This window comes from Pituophis catenifer, unplaced genomic scaffold (genome assembly GCF_029215685.1).
Source record: "Pituophis catenifer annectens isolate HBS135680 unplaced genomic scaffold, rPitCat1.0.hap2 SCAF_1, whole genome shotgun sequence".
In the NCBI taxonomy this organism is placed as follows: Eukaryota; Metazoa; Chordata; class Lepidosauria; order Squamata; family Colubridae; genus Pituophis; species Pituophis catenifer.
In genome coordinates this window covers 273,561,771-273,575,380 of record NW_027256881.1, presented here as the reverse complement: position 1 = coordinate 273,575,380, position 13,610 = coordinate 273,561,771, and the positions used below count along the sequence as shown (strand labels likewise).

Sequence of the window (13,610 nt, the reverse complement as noted above, 5' to 3'; positions counted from 1 at the left end):
GTGGGAGGCTATTGGTGGTAGTAGGCGGTCCCGCAAGTACCCGGGTCCTAAGCCATGGAGCGCTTTAAAGGTGGTAACCAGAACCTTGAAGCGCACCCGGAAGACCACCGGGAGCCAGTGCAGCTCGCGCAGGAGGGGTGTTACATGGGAACGCCATGTCGCTCCCATTACCACCCGCACGGCCGCACTCTGCGCCAGTTGGAGCCTCCGGGTGCACCTCAAGGGGAGCCCCATGTAGAGAGCGTTGCAATAGTCCAGGTGGGAGGTGACAAGGGCATGAGTGACCGTGCGTAACGAGTCCCGATCCAGAAAGGGACGCAACTGGCGAATCAGGCGAACCTGATGAAAAATCCTCCCGGTCACGGCCGTCAAGTGCTCTTCTAAAGACAGCCGTGAATTCAGGAGGACGCCCAAGTTGTGAGCCCTCTCCGTGGGGGCCAATGATTCGCCCCCAATAGTCAGTGATGGCGTCAACTGACTATATCGGGATGTCGGAAACCACAGCCACTCAGTCTTGGATGGGTTGAGCCTGAGCCTGTTCCTCCCCATCCAGATCCGTACGGCCTCCAGGCACTGGGACATCACTTCAAGGGCATCGTTGGGGTGATCCGGGGTGGAGATGTACAGCTGGGTGTCGTCAGCGTACTGATGGTACTCTACCCCGAAATCACGGATGATCTCGCCCAGTGGCTTCACATAAATGTTGAACAGGAGAGGCGAGAGGACCGACCCTTGCGGCACCCCACATATGAGGGGCCTCGGGGTCGACCTCTGTCCCCCTGTCAACACAGACTGCGACCGGTCAGAGAGAAAGGAGGAGAACCACCGTAACACAGTGCCTCCCACCCCCAACTCTTCCAACCGGTGCAGCATGATACCATGGTCGATGGTATCAAAAGCCGCTGAGAGATCTAACAGGACCAGGACAGAGGAGCACCCCCTGTCCCGAGCCTTCCAGAGATCATCAACCAACGTGACCAATGCCGTTTCCGTGCTGTACCCGGGCCTGAAGCCCGACTGGAACGGATCCAGATACGTCGTTTCATCCAGGTGCTGGGGGAGCTGTTGCGCGACCACACTCTCAACAACCTTCGCAACAAAGCGAAGGTTGGAGACCGGACGATAATTTACCAACATTACCGGGTCCAGGGAAGGCTTCTTGAGGAGAGGCCTCACCACCGCCTCTTTCAAGGCGGCGGGAAAGTCACCCTCACTCAGCGAAGCGTTTATAATCCCCTAGAGCCAGCCTCGTGTCACTTCCCGGGAAGCCAGTACTAACCAGGAAGGACACGGGTCCAATAAACAAGTGGTCGCGTTCAGTCTACCCAGAATCCTGTCCACGTCCTCAGGGGTCACAGGATCAAACTCATCCCAGATAACACTCTCAAGACCTGCCCCTGTCTCTCCCCCTGAGACTACCCAGTCGGAGTCCATATGCTCTCAGTGTACATAAAATAAAAGATACGTTCATCAAGAATCATAAGGTACAACACTTAATGATAGTCATAGGGTACAAATAAGCAATCAAATCATATTAGGAAACAGTCGATATAAATTTAAAGGATACAAGCAACAAAGTTACACAGTCATTAGTGGAAGGAGATGGGTGATAGGAACGATGGGAAGATTAATAATAGTGCAGACTTAGTAAATAGTTTGACAGTGTTGAGGGAATTATTTGTTTAGCAGAGTGATGGCGTTCAGGGGAAAAACTGTTCTTGTGTCTAGTTGTTCTGGTGTGCAGTGCTCTATAGAATCGTCTTGAGGGTAGGAGTTGAAACAGTTTATGTCCAGGATGTGAAGGGTCTGTAATTATTTTCACAGTCCTCTTTTTGACTCATCCAGTATACAGGTCTTCAATGGAAGGCAGGTTGGTAGTAATTGTTTTTTCTGCAGTTCTAAATATACTCTGAAGTCTGTGTCTGTCTTGTTGGGTTGCAGAACCAAACCAGACAGTTATAGAGGTGCAGAAGACAGACTCAATAATTCCTCTGTAGAACTGTATCAGCAGCTCCTTGGGCAGTTTGATGTAGGCCACTAATCAATCCAATTTCTAGTCATTCAATCCCATGCTTTGTACAAGATTTGCAAGCCATTCCTAACATGACTCATCATTGTAGGGAAATGAAACAGACAACCAATCAAGGGGAAAAAATATCTAACTTAGACTCAGCTGCTGAGAGGATTTGACAACTCTTTGGACAGGGCTAAATAAAATAACTTAGAGCAAAAAAAAGATCAGGATTTTTTTTTTCAAGAATTTATTTTCCCATTTCCTCTGTCTGCTTGATGAGAGGGAAGAATTAGTTAAATATAAGACTCAAGCCATTTACTGCATTTAAACAACACATTAAACTTGGGTCAGTTTTAATTTGGGTTTAAAGAGAACATCTTTCTCAGTTCACCCAATAAAATGAACAATAATACCCTGGCTAGGATCTTATAAGATACTGTAAGCCACCCAGAGTCATTGGATAGGAAATGGGTGGCAAATAATTTTCATAAAAAATTAATAAATAATAAATATGACATCAACCACCTAATTAAGTTGTAAATTTAATTAGAACCTTCAATGACTAATAAGTGGTATCAATGGCTGGAGTAAGCCAAACTGTTTCGGTTTATAATACCAGCACTAAATTACGATGACATTGTTAATATCAGCAATGTAATAATATTTAAAGATAATGCCATTGGCCTCTATCCTATTGATTCCTTCTGGAGATAGGGGCACAAATCAAGTATCCAAATCTCCGCTACAGAATAAAAAACAAAACTGGAATGTGACTTCCTTCCTCTTATGAGATGTTTCCTCAACTGAAGCTATCATGAGACTTCGTTATTGCCTAATTCAGATAACTACCTCCATTCATCAACAAATATTTCAGATCATCTGGAGAATGGATTTCCTCTGATGTCAACAAATAGAATTTGTCATCTATTTTTTTTCAAAGGTTTGTGGAGGGTTAATATTAAAAGTTTAGGAATCAAAACAGCAACTAGACAGGATACATGCATAATAGATCATTCCGTCAGACTTAGGATAGGAAGAAAAGTAACTCAGGGGAATTATTCCAAATACACAAAACATCTTTAGGAGAAAACATTAAAGCAACAGCTATCATCCACAAATATCCTTGCAACTGGTTCATGTCTAACTGTACTCTCATGGTACCTAGAATAATATGGGTCAAATCTGAAAGGTACACTTTAGAAAGCAAGCAATGAGAAGTTATGCAAATATACGGCAGAACGTAATGAAATGAGTCATCAAAAGGACATTAATTTTAATAGGAAGAAATATAAGGTCATGAAAAAGGAACCCAAACAAACATAGCTGCAGATGATAGTAGGTAATGGAACAGGATCACTCGCTCAATAATTGTTAATAGGTGGTCACAAAGTAGAAAATACACATTTAGATGTAATTAGGAAGCGTTTCAAGTAGAAATTGATTAACAACCATATAATCATCATAGTAGAGTAGTTTTAGTGCAGTATGTGAAAACATCCATTTTGGTTAGCATTATGTGCAAATTAGGCCATATATAAACTAAAATATAGCAATGCTAGTCATAAATAAAACAGATCAGGCAATCTGTGCTGAATAATTATTTTACAACTATACCTTTGAAAGTCAAAGTTTTATAATTAACACTGCATAGTCTTTCTCCCTCAGAAAAACAGTTCATCTAAAAGAGACTGAGAAATTCTACTCAAGATAATTGTTTATGCAAAACATGAATATCCCATGGGTGTCTTGGTTTTGGTTTTGGTTTCTCTCTGCAAAATGTACAATGGAATTAAGTACTCAGTAGTGCAACTTCAAGCCAAAAGGGTTTATTTACACATTTATTTAAATCTGAAAACCTATTTAGAGTTCTAGTTTTAAAATATGTACATCTTTTAAAAGAGAAGATATTTAAGTAATAGTTAGCTCTCAGACAATTTCTCTTCTTCAGATAGCAGCCAACTCCAACCTACTTGCTGGCCCAGAGTTTGTCAAATCTGTTCCCTCAGCCTTCCCCTTCTATGTTTTGAAAAACTGCATTCATCAACCATATGTAGATCTCTGCACTATAGAAGAGACTCAGTAAACCTCTTTAAAGTATGTTCAGTCCAAAAATGTGGCTCTGCCCAGTTTCCTTCAAATTGACAAGTGGCAGGACGGGCATAATTAAACATACAAATCTGATCATTTATTTGGAAGTAAATGAATTTTCTTCATACAAAGAATTATATTTGGATCATTTCTATTATTTATCAGCTTACATTCTTTACATCAGTACATACAGTCTTCAAACTCTCTGCATGTGTGTGTGTGTTTAATACTTCATAGCAAAATTCATCTCTCCAAGAGCCAAAAATTAGAATAGGGTAGAAGATGTTTCATTTTTTAATAGCTTCAAATTAAGTGCTCTCATAATATAACTGATACTATTTTATCCTGAGAAAGAAGCTCATTCATCATATTGTAGCAGCGATGAAAGAAAAATGTCCACAAACCAAAACACCACACAAAAGTCTTCCCTTTTTGCAATTGTTCATTCTCCTCCTCCATGAAACTGAGCACATATAAGCATATGCAGCTTCTTATTCTGTGTACTAATAATATGCAAATTTTCCCACACAAAGATTGCACATGCTACACACCTTTGTATCCAATGAAGTATGAATTTCTGAGTCCCATAACCTTATCATAGAATAAAAAGTCTGTGCTGCAAATCCAAATGTTCAGTATTTGGTGGCAGTACAGACATCCAACTGATTTGATCATTGACAGCACAGTAAAGTCAGCAAGGGAATGAGCAATTTACAGCTATTGTCAGCCGAAGTGCATCTAAGTACAGTACGGTTTCACTTAGTATAACTCCAGTCTACATTCTGAAAAACACTGCCCTTGAGAGCCCCCTTGAATCATATTAACTGGCAGGATAAAAAGCCCAGAAGCTTGTGGAAGGATAGCCATCACAAAACCAGAATGCCAGCTTTTTCTTTTTCTTTTTTTTTTTCAAGCAGGAAGAACACCGATTTGGCAAGCCTCAGTGACAGAAGCAAACTAGCAAAATACAAAACCAAGTATCATCATCTATTTATTCAAGCCCATTCTATACCAGAAGGCACTACTAAATCCTTCTTTGTGATTTACTGATCTCATAAGAGTTGAATAAGAAAATAAATGCAGGGATCGAATGAAGTTATAATTCAGCATGGAAGGCAAAGCAGATTTGCCATACAGTTGTCAAAAATAAGAACCAGACTGTCTAACTGAAGTGACCCAAAATAAAACAAATGAACTAAAATTATGGTCTTTGTTTTCATTTTTAACTTGCACCACTCATTTCTCTACTTCCATTTAAAGATAAAATGCAATGTAGCGACTAAACACACACACACACACATATATATAGAACTTGGCAGGAAGTTAGAACTGGTCAGCTGTTTCATAAACATATACTTCATTTGTTTTTTCTTTCCCTTACTTCATACCAAAAACTGTAACACTAAACAATAAGCCAAACATGACATCATCTTGGGAGAAAGACGTACCGTACTAGAGGTGAAGTGGGGCCTACTTTCACAACCAATATTTCTGTGAAGCAACAAAGTTACATTTGACAGTTAAAACATCAGGATTCAACAAGTGAGAGATGGAAGTCTTGTGCTGGTAAATTTAATTATGCCTATGCTGAAAGATTTTCAATTCTGAAATTGTTTTTTATGCCCTCTGCTCCTCTGAAATATTCAATTTTCATTGAATATGAATGAAATATTGTTCAAAAGGGTCTCAGCAACATAGAATAGTTTCACTTCAAGACTGGATCTAAATTCTTCATCTGATGTTCAGGAACATGGTGAATTCATTTATCTATCTATTTGAGGGGTGGACTTTATGCTCATTGTATAAATTACATAAAGATAACCAGGAGATGCTCACAGTCCTTGAAAGTCTCCTATATATCCAAATGGACCTGCTACACAGGGAATAGCACCCACTTGTTCTGTTCCCTCCATCCAAAGTGCCTCCTCCCTCATGTTCCTGCTTCTATTGCAATATATTGGAGAAGATCATTTGTGGAAATTGTCTACACTTTTCCCAAGCAAAATGATTGGCAGATGGGGGATAGGAGAAGATGTACGCCAAGTGACTCAACTCTTCATTAGAGGCTTTCCTTCCATTGCCAAGCCATTCATGCATTCATCCATCCATTCATAGATATTGTAGATCGAAACATTAACTAGTTAGCTAGTTGCTTTGATTTATTCATTAAGACTTATATATATATACCCCTATATTGAAACAACAATCCTGGGCAGCACACAAACAGTAAAAATAACAGAAACCCGCAAACCATCAGAATAAATAATAAAAATCTTTTAAAAACTCATGGCACCCAAGACAGAACTCTCCCACAAATCCACACTGTACCTTTGCTTCAGACTCATCCCACTCCACACTTGTGGGAACAGTCAGCCTTCCAGAAGAGTGGGGGGCCTGGCAGATCTCTGGAGAAAGGGTGCTCTAAGAAAGTAATTCCAGACTGAACTACCAGAACACAAACATCATTTTAAAAATTACCAAATAAATAAATAGATTAGCAATCATAATATGAAGGGCTGACACACTCAGAACAGAATATAGTCAATCAAAAAGTCTGGATGAACAAGTATATTTATAATTAATGCCAACATGACTAGAGTCAGTGCCAACTCTAGACAAAAAGAAAAATCCATTATTGGGGCATCTGTCTCAAGAAAGCTATCTCAAGTTGCTGCATAGTGAACATCTGATAATCCATCTCCATTCAATCTTGACTGCTGGCCAGGCAGAAAAGAAGCTTCTTCAGATAACCAAATCCCAAGGTGCACAAGCCTTTATATGAACTGCAGACTTAGCCATATTCCTAAAATATAGTAGGAGAAAACAGGCATAAAGCGATAGAGGAAGAAATTGTTGGTATTTTAATTATCTACTTATGTAGTCCTTGTTTAGCAACCACAATTGGAACCAATAACTCAGTCATTAAATGAAGCAATTACCAAGTAAAATATCACATGACCGTGCTTACAATTCTACTTCAACTTTTCTTTGCTTTAGTGTCAGAAGGATATCACCCCAGCCAGTTGAGCTCAAATGGCAGCAAAGGCTTCCAGATCACAAAGAAGCTGGATAAATTTTATAGACATTTCCCCCAGTGGAATGTTCACTTCAATGCTGAGATAATTAGCAAAAAGAGAATTCATGTCTGCATTTGCTTTCATTGGAGAGAAAGGGATTACAAGAGAGTAAACAGGCACATAATGGGGAATACACATTGAAAGGAATATGCTAGCACTAGCTGTTTGCCTAATATCCTCTCTGCCTGTTGCTTAGGTGGTAAAAGAATCCTTTAATATGAAACTGGTTAAGATCGTGCCAGTTTCAGGTAGGAGCTGCAAGGAGGCAGAGGATTCTAATCAACTAATTTAACTCACAGAGAGCTTGTTAACTTGCAGTTAGCATTTTTAGGGAGCTCTGCAACTGGGGAAAGGCAATTCAGGAAGAGAGAGCTCGTTTAAGCAATCTCTCTACTCTTTGGGGAGAGGGTTGAATGGGTAAGGCACAAAATAATGCATGTTTTTAGCATTTACAGTACTTGACAAAAACCACTCCTTAGCAAACAATGGTTTGTTCTTTAACCACAGCATTCACTTGACAATTTGAAATAATTTTGCATTTCTGAAAGACAAGAAGGTTTGCCACAACTCAGTTTTGCCCCATGGTTGTGCTTGTGTATTCTACTCTATGGCGCCACCCTTGAAGATTATTTGGAAATTACATCTGGTCCAAAATACAGTGATGCAAGTAATAACAAACACTATGTCCATGTGTCATCACTCTTATATGAGTGCACTGTCTGCCAGCCAATGTCCAGGTACAATTCAAAGTGTTGGTCACCATCTACATTGCCCTTCTTGGCATAAAGCTTGGTTAACCACCTATCTCTAATCATTTATGCCCAACTAATATGCAATGGGATATCTTTTCCAAATTTCTAGTCCAGTCTACAAATCCTGCATTTCCTGATGTCTCTTATCCAAGTAGTAACAAGATCTAATCCCACTTAGTTCTTTCTGTATCAGCAAAGGTCCCTGACCAGAAAGACCAGTAAGAAACATGACAGAGTGTTGCCCTATCAAGTTTAAACTATTTTAGACAAGTATATGTTTTACCTACACAAACACAACCTATAATTCTTCATACATAAGAAGCCACCACATTGCTAGACCATATATATCTCTACCAAAAGAAGGCAAATATAAGAGTTCCAGGATAATGTTGCAGGATCCAATCTGGATCAGTCATCTGGACCAGAGGTTTGGTTTTTTGAGCTTTTGGACTCCTGCTGGACCCCATCCTCAGGGAACCTCTCTCTATCTGAGCACACATTCTGGTTGAGAGAGAAATTCCCTGAGGCTGGTGCAAACCAGCCTAAAAACAGTTTGTTAAGTAAGGTATATCCATACAGCCTGAAGGAGAAGAGCTGGAAATTTCAGGATAAATTGTTCCACTGTCCAGCTAATCTCATAAAGAATTTTCCAGATGTGTAACCTTTGCCTTTTCTCCTAAACTCATTTGTAGAAATAACCAATCACAGTATTGTTCAGAACTACAGTTCTACTAACTCTGACAAATGCAAAGATAAGTATACTCATTTAACAACCTTTCCCCTTCTGGTGCCTCCAACAGCAGTTGGCTAGAGTGCTAGGAATTATACTCCAATAATGTCTGGAGGACAGCAAGCTGAGAAAGGCTACTCCAAAACTCAAGGTTTTAGGAAGTATGAACTGTACAAACATATGTTAAATGCAGAAAGAAAGAGTGAGAACTACAAACAATACAAATGTCAACTTCTCACAAATACATTATTATAGGCAAATGTTCTCCACCACATTGTCTACTCAGCTTGGTTGCTAGCTCTTTGCAGAGCAGGAGGGAAATACAAAGATATCACTGAATGATTACTAGAGTTATTTCTTGAACTTTAGCAAACATTAAAATATCCATTTGGCATATAATGCTTGTTAGCAATGTGGAGATCCACGCTAGAGAATAGATAAAATAATAGGAATATTTGCAAAAAAAAAAGTGTGATTCTTTGAAGAAAGAAAAAATTCCACACTTACCATTAGTAGAAACTATAAAAGTTAAAAAGATAAGAGCAACAGCTTACTAAATTACTTTTTGAAGCTAAAATGAAGGTTTTATTGAATAAGGGTTGGAAATTGAATATGGAAACGAACTGCAGCAGAAAGGGAGGATATCCCCTAAAACTATAGTATTTAAGGAATATTTAAATTTGGTTTGCATAATCCAGAATTTCTAAGCACTTCTTTTCTATTATCAAATCTAAGCACAACTGAAAGCAAAGCATGTGCGTCAAGTTCGAAGGATGAAAAGAGGATGGAAGAAGCCCCGCATTTCTAACTAACTTGAGGAACCTTCAGGACAACAAAACCACAAAATCGGGGCAATAAAGACATTTCTCTTTGCCTCCATTTCCTCGACGGCAAATGCCCCAAACCTTCCAAGGGTGGAGGATGGATCCACAACCTATCAATTTCAGCTTCAGTTGACTCTTAAGAAAAACCAACCGACGGGACGCAGAAAGAAAGGCGGAAGGCTGTCATTTACCTTTTCCTTTTACAGAAAGGAACATCAGAAGGAATTCGGGATAGATTTGTAAACTTCAGAATGAAGAAGGGAGTTGACGGGAGCGTCGTGATCAAATGTCTGGGGGAGTCAACACCAAACTTCACATCTGGGGCAGCTCCGACCATAAAACGCGAGTTTAAAAATAGAGAGGGTGAAAAGGACCTTGGAGGGACTTTTAATTCTCGAGGAGAATGAAGAGCCCGCCCGTTTTCGGGCACTTGATGGAGATAGTGGGAAAGATCACGAGGAACTTAGTAAAGGGCGGCGGAGGGGAGGGAGGGGACGAGGGAAGCCTCTAGCGACAGGATGAGGGTTGGGTGGCGCCTTTGGGGAGCCGCTGAGTAGCGAAAAGTCGGATCTCTAGTAAAGCACCTGGGAGGTTTTACGACTTGATAGGGCTCAACCGTTTGTCAATATGGGCTCCTTCAGAAGAACTGGAGAAGCCTCGGCTCCTCAAGGGTGAAGCTAATATTATTCGCATTCCGGGGAGGGGGGGGAGAGACAAAAACTGACCCGAACCCAGCGACCTCTGGAGCACGTGAGAACTCCAGGGCTCGCCCTCTGGAAGAAGCGAACCAGGCAAGTAGTCGGAGTCGGACCCCTGCGCGGAGGGCAGCGTCCGCCAGGGCGGGTGGCGAGCAGCGGTTTCGGCGGGGGCAAAATAATCGAGGAGAGAGAAGACGCCCCCCCCCCCACCACCACTTCCCCGGTTGTCTTACCCTCAGAGTAGCGGAAGGCAATCTGACCGCCCGGCGACCTCCCGCCTCGCAGGCAGCGTTAGCACAGCTCTCTCCGAAGGCGCGGGGGCTGGAGCAACTTTGGGGAGAAGCCGCTCGAGAAGACGTCGCAGGCGGCGCTGCCTCTGCTGCGGGCGCTCAAGTTGTAACTCGGCTTCCCCAGGCGCCGCGAGGAAACGCGGGCGACCTCTTGTCTGCGGCAGCCTCTCGGCGTTTGCGGGGCTGCGGGCGCGGAGCCTTTTTGCCCAGCAGCCTGAGAGAGCCGGAGTCGCCAGCTGCAGCTAAGCTCCACCGCCCCGCTCCGCCCCGCCCCCTCCCGGGCCCTTGCGCCGTCCCTTCGTTGCATTGTTCGCGGCTTTCAGCCCCGCGCAAGAAGAGAGCGGGCGCGTCTTGCTTGGCATCTCAGCGTCTGCCCTTTTTTTATGGCTTGCATGCCTTGGTCCCTTCTCGGTTTTCTGTCTTTCCTTCTCCGTCGGCCAGTTTCTCTCTCTCTCCCATTCTCCCTCTCTCTCTCCCTCTCTTTTTATTTTTATTGCTTGCATACCTTGGTCCCGTCTCAGTTTTCTGTCTTTCCAGTTTCTCTCCCTCCCTCTCCCTCCATCCTTCTCTCTCCCTCTCTTTTTATTTTTATTGCTTGCATGCCTTGGTCCCGTCTCAGTTTTCTGTCTTTCCTTCCCCGTCGGCCGGTCTCTCTCTCTCTCTCTCTCTCTCTCTCTCTCTTTCTCTTCTTCACTCTCTTTTTATTTTTATTGCTTGCATGCCTTGGTCCCTTCTGAGTTTTCTGTCTTTCCAGTTTCCCTCCCTCTCTTTCTTCCTCCATCCTTCTCTCTCCCTCTCTTTTTATCTTTATTGCTTGCATACCTTGGTCCCTTCTCAGTTAGAAAACTGAGAAGGGACCCTGAGAAAGGTCTTTCCTACCTCATCCAGTTTCCTCCCCCACCCCTCTCTCTCTCTCTCTCACTCACTCACTCACTCTCTTTTTATTTTTATTGCTTGCATGCCTTGGTCCCTTCTCAGTTTTCTGTCTTTCCAGTTTCTCTCCCTCCCTCTCCCTCCATCCTTCTCTCTCCCTCTCTTTTTATCTTTATTGCTTGCATACCTGGGTCCCTTCTCAATTTTCTGTCTTTCCTTCCCCATCGGCCAGTTTCTCTCTTCCTTTCTCCCCCCCCCCCCCCCCCCCGTCCCCGCACTGCACTCCATCCTCTGGCAAAGTTTCTACCTTTTCCGGCTTTTTGACTTCAAGGATCTCCCTCAGGAAACTTTTCGCCCTTCTCTAGATAAATGAACTGGCAATTAGGGAAAGGAGAACCTATGGGACTGAACTTTCCTCTCCCATTGGGATCAAATTAAAAATAAAGACTGTGAGAGAGAAGTTTAAACAGCCGTCATCCAGGGTAGTTGAGGGGATGGAAAATTCAGATGGGACAGATGGGAAGAAACAAATATATGAGTTGACATAATATGTAGGCTGCTATCTGCCCCAATTCTTAAGGCTTTGAAGACAGTGCAGTCCATGTGGCAATTCTTGCCGCTGCCACATGGACTGCCAGGAGCATCTTGCAGACGTGATTGTGGAAACAGACTATTATTAAAGTGCAGGTGTGTGCAGCCTATATGAGAACCCAGTTTAACATGGAACTGTCAAATCCTACTCAGTTGGGGAAGATCTGGGAATCAAGAGCTACATGAATTGTAGTGAGATGTCTTTAAAGATAATCTGGGGGTTAATATAGAATCTTATAAGTGGTAAAACACTTCATTAAGATTTTTTTTTTTTATGAATCTGGGAATTGTTCTGGGATTTGCGAAGACTGTGGGATGGCAGATAGAAATGGCATCCAAAGGTGCCTTTGGCCAGCTTCAACAGGTCTATCGGTTATGCCCTTTCCTGATTTGGTAATGTTGAAGGTGGTGACTCAAACCCTTTGGTAATGTTGAAGGTAATGACTCAAGTCTCAATTACATTGCAAATTGCTTTATCTGGGGTCCTCTTTGAAGATGACTTAGAAGCCATCTAAGTCTTGCTTTGCCCCCCCCTCCCCATTTATCCTGGCTCCAGAGAAATGGGCCGAATAGATTGTCTCATCATTACCATTGTCACTGGATGCAGCTGCTGATAGGCAGTAGAGGTTTAGCAGAACAGGGCTTCCCACGTGCTACAGAAATGCTGGATATAACATATCAGTTAAGGGCGATATCTTTCTGTCTCTCTTCTCAGAATCTGCATAGATCTTCATTAGCTTCTGGGACCACTTCAAGATGCTGGTGATTCCCTATAAGCCCTATATAGTTTAGATCCTTGTTGCCTCCAGGATCATCTCCGGGCAGAATCTGCCCACCTACGTACTCTTAAAAGGAGGAGGATGCTTTGAGGTCAGGTAGTCCTCGATTTACAACAGTTCATTTAGGGGCTGTTCATAGTGACTTATGACCATTTTTCATGCTTATGACCGCTGCAGCATCCTCATAGGCACATGATCAGAATTCAGATGCTTAGCAACTGGTTTATATTTATGACGGTTGCAGTGTCCCTGGGTCATGTCATCACCTTTTGTGACCTTCTGACAAGCAAAGTCAATGGGGAAGCCAGATTCACTCAACAACCGCCTTACTAACTTAACCACTGCAATTATTCACTTAACAAATGTGGCAAGAAAAGTCATAAAATGGGGCAAAACTCATCTAACACATGTCCCACTTAGCAACATAAATTCTGGGTTCAATTGTGGTCGTAAGTCGAGGACCACCTGTACTCCCTCCATGGTAGATCAAGAGCTGGGCCCAGGGAAATAAGCTTCTCAGGAACATCCCTAATGTATACTGTATGGTATCCCCAAAGTATGCCCTCATCCTATTATCTTTCCAAAGTTCATGGGTTTCTAGAATAGTAATGCTTTCCTGTGGTAATGATTGCATTGAATATGAATCATTTTTTACATTGTATATTTTAAGCCACTTAGAGTTGCTTGAATAAGTAGCAGGCAAATGCCGCTGTTTTCTATTATCTTTTGGTTGATCTATCTACAGGTAGTCGTCACTTAGCAACCATTTGTACTGTGACCATTAAAAATTATGATCGTGCATAACAAATGATAGTTATGCTGAGTCCTCAAAACTACCACACCCACACAGTCATGTGATAAAAATTTGGGCTCTTGTTCCAGTTGCCCACATTT

The 13,610-nt window shown here is 42.2% G+C and overlaps 1 protein-coding gene across 3 annotated transcripts in view; it reads right to left on the bottom strand.

Moving 5' to 3' along the window:
* TSPAN18 (tetraspanin 18) overlaps positions 1–13,610 on the bottom strand; it is a 208,354-nt gene that overhangs the window by 177,236 nt on the left and 17,508 nt on the right. For 2 of the 3 annotated variants that reach the window (XM_070936123.1, XM_070936116.1), the window contains exon 1: positions 10,417–10,648. The exons of the other annotated variant lie outside the window; for it this stretch is intronic. The gene's annotated coding sequence lies outside the window, so the exon portion shown is untranslated. Of the gene's footprint in view, positions 1–10,416; positions 10,649–13,610 lie in introns of those variants that run through there. 3 annotated transcript variants of the gene reach the window in all.